The sequence below is a fragment of the Acinonyx jubatus genome, chromosome E4, assembly GCF_027475565.1.
Source record: "Acinonyx jubatus isolate Ajub_Pintada_27869175 chromosome E4, VMU_Ajub_asm_v1.0, whole genome shotgun sequence".
Classification (NCBI taxonomy): Eukaryota; Metazoa; Chordata; class Mammalia; order Carnivora; family Felidae; genus Acinonyx; species Acinonyx jubatus.
The window spans coordinates 60,662,635-60,672,927 of record NC_069395.1 but is presented as its reverse complement, the minus strand read 5'-3'; the positions used below and the strand labels follow the sequence as shown (position 1 = coordinate 60,672,927).

Here is a 10,293-nt window from a genome sequence, read left to right as displayed (position 1 = left end):
TCTCATGAGCATTTTACTGTGAAGTAATAATTTTGAACACATCGTATTATATATTTCTTCCTTATAAATGAATCATAATAATTTAACTCTTTACCTATTGTTGGATAGTTAGCTTGTTTTTATCTTTTCTTATAAATGGTGGACATAATTATATCTTTATCCGCTTATCCCATGACCTCCTTGGAATCAATTCCTTGAAGAGGAATTGCAGAACTTGATTATCTTTATCCTTAATGTCCTTGATGTGTACAGACTGCCTTTCCACAGACGATTAGCAATTTAAACCACCAACTCATTATGAGTGCTTCTCCTCTTCCAATGTTCCCCCAGTGATATAGGACATTCTCATTAAGAAACATTTTGACTGTGGGCTAGCTGAAAGATGTTACCACACCCTTCCTTTACTTCTTTGGTTACTAAGAAGTTGAGCATTGTTTCTTGTATGGTTTTTCCTTATTTGCATTTATTTTCTATGTTCATTCATTGTGTCCTCTGCTTATTATTATTATTTTTTTTTTACTAGTTTTCAAGTTTTCTTTTTTCTTTCTATTCTTTCTCTTTTAATATTGGACCTCAGAGAGAGAGTTGAGTTAGTGATACTCCTCTTTTCATGGACATTGCTCCCTTTCATCCTGATTCCTGATTCCCATCTCACTACTGCCTCTCCCCACACCCAATGTAAGCTTCCTAGTATACGCATTCATGTGTGTTGTAAGATAGATACTGTTATAAGCATATATTTTAGATTGATATAAATGAAATGGTATTGCATATTACATTTACGTCTGCTTCTCAGTTTCACTTACAGCAATTTTAAAGATCATCTATGTTGCTCGGTGTGTATCTGGTACTTCTAACTGCTGCAAAGCACTACATGGTGGGTGAATATGTGCACATTCAACAGGAGTGGAATTGCTAGGTTATACCGAATGTGACTATTGAGCCAGTGCTCTTTAGAAGGCTGGTCCAGTCCAAATGCCCACCAGCTGTGCATGAAGATTCCTAAATCCCTACATTCTTCCCATACTTACTGGTCACTCTAACAGATGAGAGTAATAAGGTATTATTATTTTACTTTGCTTTTCTTTGATTGCTCATGAATTTGAGCATCTCGATTTGGGTTTTCTCTTGTGTGTATTGCCTAATCATAGAACTTCTGCAGTTTTTAAAATATTTTCTGATGTATTTGGTTTTTTTTCTTTTTTGTAGATTTCCAGGTCTCTTGTATGTTTTGCTCTACTTGTACATCATATTTGTCAGAAGTGTTTCATCCAGTTCATTTTACTTTTAATTTTGTCATGCTATTTTATACATTTCTATTTTAAATTAGTAGGTAGTCACTTCTACTAATGGTATTATGTGATTTTGTCCAATGCATTTATGACATTTGACAAAGTGAATTATGTTTTCTTTTGCACTCGCAACCTATCTGTTTTACTGCTTTCCCCAAATACAGTCTTCCCAATATGCCAGCCAGTTGTTTCAAAAAGTGTGTTATCACTTTTGGTCCACTAGGGGCCAACACTTCCCTGAAAGAAACTGATGTGCCTTCCTTAAACTCATCCTTTCCTCTCTGAAAGGGAGGAAGGTAGCTAAAAATAAGTAATTTCCATTTAAATTAAATGACTGGAAACTATGTGAAAAGGTCGAAATAAAATGAAAAGGCTACCAAATTACATCAAAAGAATTCCAAGGTTTTTTTAGTGAAAAAAATAAAAGCAAAAAATACAAGTAAAGCAGTTAAGTGTTTAAAAAATTAACTAAAAACCTTTTAGTTTTAAAGGTTTCTTTTAATGTTTATTTTTGAGAGGGGGAGAGAACGAGTGGGGGAGGGGCAAAGAGAGACAGAGAGAGAGAATACCAAGCAGGCTTTGAGCTGCTAGCAGAGTCTGATGTAGAGCTTGAACTTATGAACCGTGAGATCATGACCTGAGCTAAAACCAAGAGTTGGATGCTTAACCGACTGAGCACCCCAGGTGCCCCAAGAAAGTTTTAGTTTTTTTTTTAATTTTTTTTCAACGTTTATTTATTTTTGGGACAGAGAGAGACAGAGCATGAACGAGGGAGGGGCAGAGAGAGAGGGAGACACAGAATCGGAAACAGGCTCCAGGCTCTGAGCCATCAGCCCAGAGCCCAACGCGGGGCTGGAACCCACGGACCACGAGATGGTGACCTGGCTGAAGTCGGACGCTCAACCGACTGCGCCACCCAGGCGCCCCGAAAGTTTTAGTTTTAAAATAAAAATAAAAATGGTTCAACCTCTATTCAAAATCTACATAAAACATTAGTAAATAAGAGATAGGTAATGAGAAACAGCAGTAATGACTTCTTCTACTTTTCTACCCTTCTTTGCTCCGAAAAGGCAGGGAGCTCTCCTGGCTTCCTATTTTGTAGCTTCTACACAAACAACCAAGTCAAAAGCTGTTCCCAAGCTAAAAAAAAAAAAAAAAAAAAAAAAATCGGTGTTTTAATTCCAATGAGGCAATCTGTACAAAAGGTCCATGCTGACCTTAAAGCAATCCTTGAAAAATGCTTCCTCTCTGAGTCCCATTAAAATTCTTAAAATCATGCTTATGACACAAAAGTAGACAACTCCACAGAGGAAGGAAAGGAGGAAGAGAAAGAGGGGAATGAAGAAGGCAGAAGAGAAAGGATAATCAATTACCAAGGCTGCAATTCTTTTATCTAAGAAGATACAAAAAGACAGCTGAAGACAGTTCTTTACACATAGAGAGCTGCTTCTGTTTAGTCCTGGAAGAAAGGATCAAGATCCAATCATGGCCCACATGGAAAACAACATGAAAATAAAGTGCTATTACTCTTTTAAATATTAAAAAAATTTTTTTAATGTTTATTCATTTTTGAGAGACAGACAGAGCATGAGGAGGAGAGGGAGACCCAGCATCTGAAGCAGGACCCAGGCTCCAAGCTGTCAGCACAGAGCCCGGCATGGGGCTCGAACTCACAAATTGAGAGATCATGACCTGAGCTGAAGTCGGTTGCTTAACCGACTGAGCCACCTGGGCACCCCTAAAATTTTTTTAATGTTTATTTTTGAGAAACACACACACACACACGCACACACACACACACACACACACAGAGCATACAAGTGGAGGAGGGGCAGACAGAGAGTGAGACACAGAATCTGAAGCAGGCTTCAGGCCCTGAGCTGTCAGCACAGAGCCCGACACGTGGCTCGAACCTGTGAACCATGAGATCATGACCTGTGCCGAAGTCGGACTCTCAACCGACTGAGACACCCAGGTACCCCTAAGGCACTATTATTATACAAAGATGCATATGTCAGGTTGGAACTTGGTTTCTGGGGTGTCCCTTCCTAAGGGCGGCAGCTATCTCATATCAAATATCACAGCCCATGCTGTAAGAAGCAATTTGCATGTGAATTCAATCAAAATGACAGTCCATGATCTAAGAAGCGATTTGTATGTGAATTCAAACAAATGCATTAAAGTTTTATATTTGTATGTAAGACAAGGTAAAATTTTAATGATCAACTAAAACACGTCTTAAACATGACAATTTACATTATAAAACACTTTCGAATTAATGTCTATTCTGTTTACTTTCAGTTTAGTTCTTACAAAAGCAGGATGTACAACTGTAAGAACACATTTACAAGTACTAAGAAAGCCACGAATTAGTTCATAAAGTTTATTTTTTTAACTCTTAATTGATAAGGGTCATTTTGTATGTGTAACTAATAAGCAGAAAATTATTTTCTCTGAAAGCACACTATCCTTCTGTCTCCACCCCCACCCTCTGGTCTCCCAGTTTCACTCTCCAGAGGTGGAAAAAACTATCGTTTTATTGCCAGTTTCTTCCTATCTGATTCATGTGAATTTTCTTTCTTTCCTTTTTTTTTTTTTTTTTTTTTTGCAGAAATGGTAGTATGGTTATAGGGATTGTTCCATACCTTGCTTTATTTTTTTTTCAAGTTTATCTACTTTGAAAAAGAGAGTGTGAGTGGGGGAGGGGTAGAGAGAGAGAGAGTCTCAAGCAGGCTCCACACTGTCAGCCTGGAGACTGATGAGGGGCTTGAACCCATAAACCTTGAGATCATGACCTGAGCCGAAAGTAAGAGTCAGATGCTTAATCTAGTGAGCCAGACTGTTGTTGTTATTTGCAAGCCTTTTCGTCAACAGCAGGCCACTAGCAGTTATGTTTTGGGGAAGTCAACAATTATACATGGATTTTCAACTGCATGAGTTGTTGGCACCCCTAAGCTCTGTGTTGTTTAAGGGCCAACTGTAGTTTGGCTTTCATTTCAGGTCAGTTAGAACAGAATGAGGTATGTCTTATTCTTTTTAGTGGTTACAAAGTATTCCATTGGTTGAACATACCAGAGTTGATTTCTCTAGTCTCCCATTGAAACACATATAGGTTGTTTTCAGGCACTAACTATCACCACAATAATTAAGTGATTTTCTGTGTACCTGTATTTCTTTTGTGAGAATATAATTTAGGAATAGAAACTTGGAAGAGGAATTGATGGATCAAAAGTTATGAGCATATTGTGTGTGAATAGTGCTGAAATTGTCCTTCAGAGGGATGTAGCAATTTATATTAACACCACACTCTCTCCAAGATTGCTTTTTGTCAATTTTTTTTGGTCTTTTCCAATATATTGGGTGAAAAAAAGACTCTTATTGTGATTTTAACTTTCATTTCTCCTAATATGGGTAAAACTTCAACATCTTCCTATATTACTTAAAAACTTTTTTAATGTTTATTTATATTTGTGTGTGAGAGAGAGAGAGAGAGAGAGCGCGCACGCGCGCAAGTGGCTGGGGGAGGGGCAGAGAGAGAGGGAGATACAGAATCTGAAGCAGGTTCCAGGCTCTGAGCTGTCAGCACAGAGCCTTATGCAGGGCTTGAACTCACGATCCAGGAGACCGTGACAGGAGCCAAAGTTGGACACTCAACTGACTGAGCCACCCAGGCACCCCTCACATCTTCCTATTTTAAAACCATTTGTATTTTTGGTGAATTGATTATGTTTTTTGCCCATTTTCCCATTTTTCCATATAGTTGTAAGGCATTTTTTTAACAATTTGTAGATATTTGTGAATATGGAAATTAGCCCTTTGTTTTTATATGTTGAAAATAATTTCCCTGAGTTTATTAGCATAAATTTAACATTTTTATGTAGCAAAACTATCGATTTTTTTCTTATATGGCTTTTGTGTGTTTTATCAGTCTTTATTTTGTTTTATTTTTTTATTCCCCTGAGGGGGTACACTATTACTGGAGGTACTGCAATTCCAGATTGATGCGTGGAGTGGACAGAGCAAGCTCCTATTCCATTTCCTGGTCCAAAAATCCGTTTGATATACTGCCCTTGGATAGAGGACATACCAGAGATTAAACTGATAAGAACAAATAGTATGCTTGATCTTAGCTAAAAGGCTGAGAAGCCACATCATGTCAGGTTTTAAAAGGTCCCCAAGTCTGAGACTGCTTTTAAAATTCTTCCATATTTCCTTCCAGTATTTTCATTATCTCATTTTTCCCTTTAGTATACTTAATCGGCTAAAATTTGTTTTGATGTAATCCAGAGTATTTTTTTCCTAGATGCTTGGCTCCCCAAAACTCTCTGACTAATTTATTGACAATTCATCTTTACCATTGATTTGAAGTGTTCATGTCTCAAAACTGTCCCCATAAGTATCTGTATGTTTCTTGACTCTTATGTTGATTGATCTGTATATTTCTTTATGTGCATGTAGTAGACTATTTGATTACTATTTCATTTTAATAGGTTTCAAAATCAAGACAAGAATGCCCACTGCCATCACCTGTATTCAACATCATACTGAAAGTCCAAGCCAGAGCAATAAGGCAAGAAAAGAAAAGGCATTCAAATAGGAAAGGAAGAAGTAAAATTGTCTCTATTTTCAGAAGACATGATCTTATACATGGAAAATACTAAAGATTCCACACACACACACACACACACACACAGAAAAAAAAACTTTTAGTACTAATAAACAAATTCAGCAAAGTTACAGAACACAAATCAACATAGAAGTCAGTTGCATTTATGCTTATAACAATAAGCTATCCCAAAAGGAAATTACAAATACAATCCCATTTACAATAGGATCAAAAAGAATAACATACTTAGGAATAAACTTAACCAAGGAGGTGAGTGACTTATACACTAGGAAGTATAAAACACTGATGAAAAACCCAAATGAATAAACAAACAAAAAGCAGAACCAAACCTACAAATACAGAGAACAAACTGATGGTTGCTAAAGGGGAGGAGGGATTGGCAAAATGGGCGAAGGAGAGTGGGAGATAAAGGCTTCCACTTATGGAAGGAATAAGTCATGGGAATAAAAGGCACAGCATAAGTGACTTCTATACTTAATGATACTGTAATAGTGATGTATTGAGACATATGGTTGCTATACTTGTGGTGAACAGGGCATAATATATAAGCTTTTTGAATCATTAAGTTGTACATCTGAAACTAAAGTAACATTGTGTGTCAATTATACTAAAAAAAATAGAAAAAAGAAGTATAAAACACTGATGAAAGAAATTTAAGCAGACAAATAAATGGACAGCTTTGTCGTGTTCATGTATTAGAAGAATTAATAGTGTTAAAAGATCCAAAGTAACCGAAGAAATCTACAGATTCAGTGCAATTTATCAAATCCCCAAAGGTATTTTTCACAGACATAGATTAAAAACAACCCTAAAATTCATATGGAACCACAAGACCGTGAATAACCAAAATGATTTTGAGAAAAAGGAACAAAGCTGGAAGCCTCATGCTAGCTAGCTATTTATTTATTTATTTATTTATTTATTTATTTTCAATTAACTGACATAGTGTAGTCTTGGCTTTAGGAGTAGATTACATACAATACCCAATGGTCATCCCATGTTCCCTCCTCATTGCCCATCACCCATTGTCCCCACCCCCATCAACCCTCATTTTGTTCTCTGTATTTAAGAGTCTCTTATGGTTTGCTTCCCTCTCTGTTTTTATCATATTTTTCCTTACCTTCCCCTTTGATCACCTGTTAAGTTTCTCAAATTCCACATGTGAGTGAAATCATATGATATCTGTGTTTCTCTGACTGACTTATTTTGCTTAGCATAATACCCTTTAGTTCTTTTTTATCACTGAGTAGTATTCCATTTGTGTGTGTGTGTGTGTGTGTGTGTGTGTGTGTGTGTGTGTATGTATTTATGTATGTGTGTGGATATATATATACACATGTGTATATATATATATCACATCTTCTTTATCCATCAGTTGATAGACATTTGGGCTCTTTCCGTAATTTGCCTATTGTTGATAGCACTGCTATAAACATTGGGGTACATGTACTTCTTTGAATCAGGACTCCTGAATCCTTTGGATAAATTCCCAGTAGTGCAATTGCTGGGTTGTAGGGTAGTTCTATTTTTAATTTTTTAAGGAACCACCACGCTGTTTTCCAGAGTGGCTGCACCAGTTTGCATTCCCACCAACGGTGCAAGAACGTTCTCCTTTCTCCACATCCTTGCCAACACCTGTTGTTTCCTGAGTTGTTAATTATAGCCACTCTTACCATTGTGAGGGGGTATTTCAATGAGGTTTTGATTTGTATTTCCCTGATGATGAGTGACATTGAGCATCTTTTCATGTGCCTGTTGGCTATCTGGATGTCTTCTTTGGAAAAGTGTCTATTCATGTCTTCTGCCCATTTCTTCACCGGTATTTGCTTTTTGGGTGTTGAATTTGTTAAGTTCTTTATAGATTTTGGATACTAACCCTTTATCTGATATGTCATTTGCAAATATCTTCTCCCATTCCATCTATTGTCTTTTAGTTTTGCTGATTATTTCTTTCATTGTGCAGAAGGCTTTTATCTTGATGAGGTCTCAATAGTTTCTTTTTGCTTTTGTTTCCCAATAGGGTTAAAATATTTATTAGTTAATTATTATATGCACACTGAAAAGCTATTGGTTTTTTTCTGCATTAATTTTGTACTAGACAGATTGCTGAATTTTCTTCTTGTTTATAATGGCTTTTAAGTTAATTATCTTGGGTTTTTCAGGTATATAGACACAACATGTGAGAATAACACATTTACATTTTTTTCTGTCTTCATTTTTAAAGAGCAAAGTAAGAATCTACTAACAAATAAAGCTGTATAACTTTTTGTTGTACATAGAAACATTATTGATAGAATAAACACTTAGGATACAGAGTAAAAGTTAGGACTATTTTAAAATAATTGGGGGTGGGTGTAGAGAGAGAGAATTTACCAGGAAAAAAAAAAGACTAAGTTCTTAGCAGTCATTAAGAAAATTAGGAAGCAAATCATAAAATATGTATAATAAGCATGAACATTAATGGACATTAGTGTCTGTGAAATCTGTTATATTATGACTCCTACCTTGAACTTTAGGTTAAATACCTCCTTGTGTTGTGAGTGAGATGGTCAAGTTATGTGGCCCATCCTTCAGCCTGCTGCAGTGGCAGCTACTGAAAAGAGGGTACCAATGTCCCCTTTTCCAGCAGCAAAGCTGCAATTAATGGCCAATGATCACTCTGACCTGCTTCCTCTTTTTCCTCAGCCAGAGATTAAAGAATTGTCACTGACTCTTCATAAAAGGAAGGGGGAGAGAAAGGGTGTGAGAGAACCACTGGATTCAGTTGAATATGACTCAGTAATGGACTGTTAACAAAAGAGGGCAGCTGTGTTGCTGTTATCACGATGGGGACACTGAGCACCTCGTCCCTTGTGGGAAGAGTCGCCTTATGGACGGGGCAGTTGGCTTCACTCTTTTAGAGACACTTCCTCGCTTTGTTGGCTTCCTTGAAGTTAGCATCACTGCACTGGCTGGCAGCCTGCTTCCTCCCTGCCAAAAAACTATTTTGGATTCAATTCATAGTTTGCCTCCTAATTTATTTTTACACTTTAAAGAAATCGGATACTATATCTATTTGTGTGCTAAGTAAATTTTATGTGCATTTAAGTATTCTCAGGCAGACCAATAAGTTCTACAGAACTCTTTTTGTAAAGACATAGAGAAAACCAACTTGATTGAGAAATAGAAGCCTGGCAGAACACTGGTTATGAAGTTTCAGTTACATGAATGAGATTATATGTTTAATTACATGAATGGGCTTAACTGTTCAGACCTGCCTTTTTCACCAGAACAGTCCAGCTTGACTTTTCATGTCCGTACATACAAGTGTAACTCACTCTTTTAATGACTTATAATTATGCACTGTGTGAATGTACTATAAATGAATCGACCCGTCCTTTGTTAATGGAAATTTGAGTTGCTCTCGCAAAAATTCATTGCATTATATGTACCAAGGTATACAGAATGAGAATGACGATGGTTATACCAGAATCCCAGTTTTTCCCAGAGCAGGAGTATTTCTTACTGGAGCAGTATCCACTCTGTGGCAGTGGAAACAGCAGAGAGCTGCCAAGCATTGGGAACTGTGATCAGGGCCATCGATATTTGGATGTGACAGCATTGGCAGGTGGCCTGACGCAGAGGGAGGCCATGAGAGGAGCCATAGGAGTCGATTTGGTAAGCTCCAGGACTGAGGCTTAGTAACTGCAACACTGGAGAGAAATAACAGGACTGGCCATATTTACATTTTCTTAATCCTGAAATATTGGCACAAGTGTTGGTATTACTGGCAGTCTTCTATTTAAGAAAATAATTGTATGGTGTCGTCATCTACACTTTGTCATGAGAAAATCATGAACTTGAGAGAGAGCCAAGGACTGTTGTTCCTGTGCCCTTCTAGCCTAAATCTTTCTAGAAAGGGTAAGCTTAGAAGAAGTTAGAATAAATTATCTTAGGGGAGAACCATCTATTTGTATGAAAATGGGTTTGGTGCTCTCAGGAAAGAAAGGGAGGAACCTTTAATCCAGAGCTTCCTTATCTTTTCTTTTTCTCCTCACCCTATGCCTTCCCTCATACTACGTATTCCCCAGGGCCCCTTCCTAACTCCCTATCCCCACCCTCACCCCCATCCAGATTCCATCAGGGACTTCTGGACACTGGGCCCAAACTAGCTCTGGGAAATACAAAGTGCTCACCTTCATCTGTAATTTAGAACATTGAAATTAATGCAACCAAGGATACTTTGAACAGGTCTTTTCTTTTCTTTTCTTTTCTTTTCTTTTCTTTTCTTTTCTCTTCTTTTCTCTTCTCTTTCCTTTCTTTTTTTTGAACAGATTTTAAAAGGGAAGTGATGCAGTGAGAGAGATTTCTAGCAAGTCACCTCTATTTAATACA

General features: G+C 37.2%; 1 non-coding gene across 1 annotated transcript; it reads right to left on the bottom strand.

The window, feature by feature from the left end:
• Window positions 1–5,252: 5,252 nt before the first annotated feature.
• LOC113595695 (U2 spliceosomal RNA) lies at window positions 5,253–5,442 on the bottom strand. The gene has a single exon (XR_003416266.1). It is a non-coding gene; the product is annotated as a U2 spliceosomal RNA (small nuclear RNA).
• Between the last annotated feature and the right edge of the window lie 4,851 nt (window positions 5,443–10,293).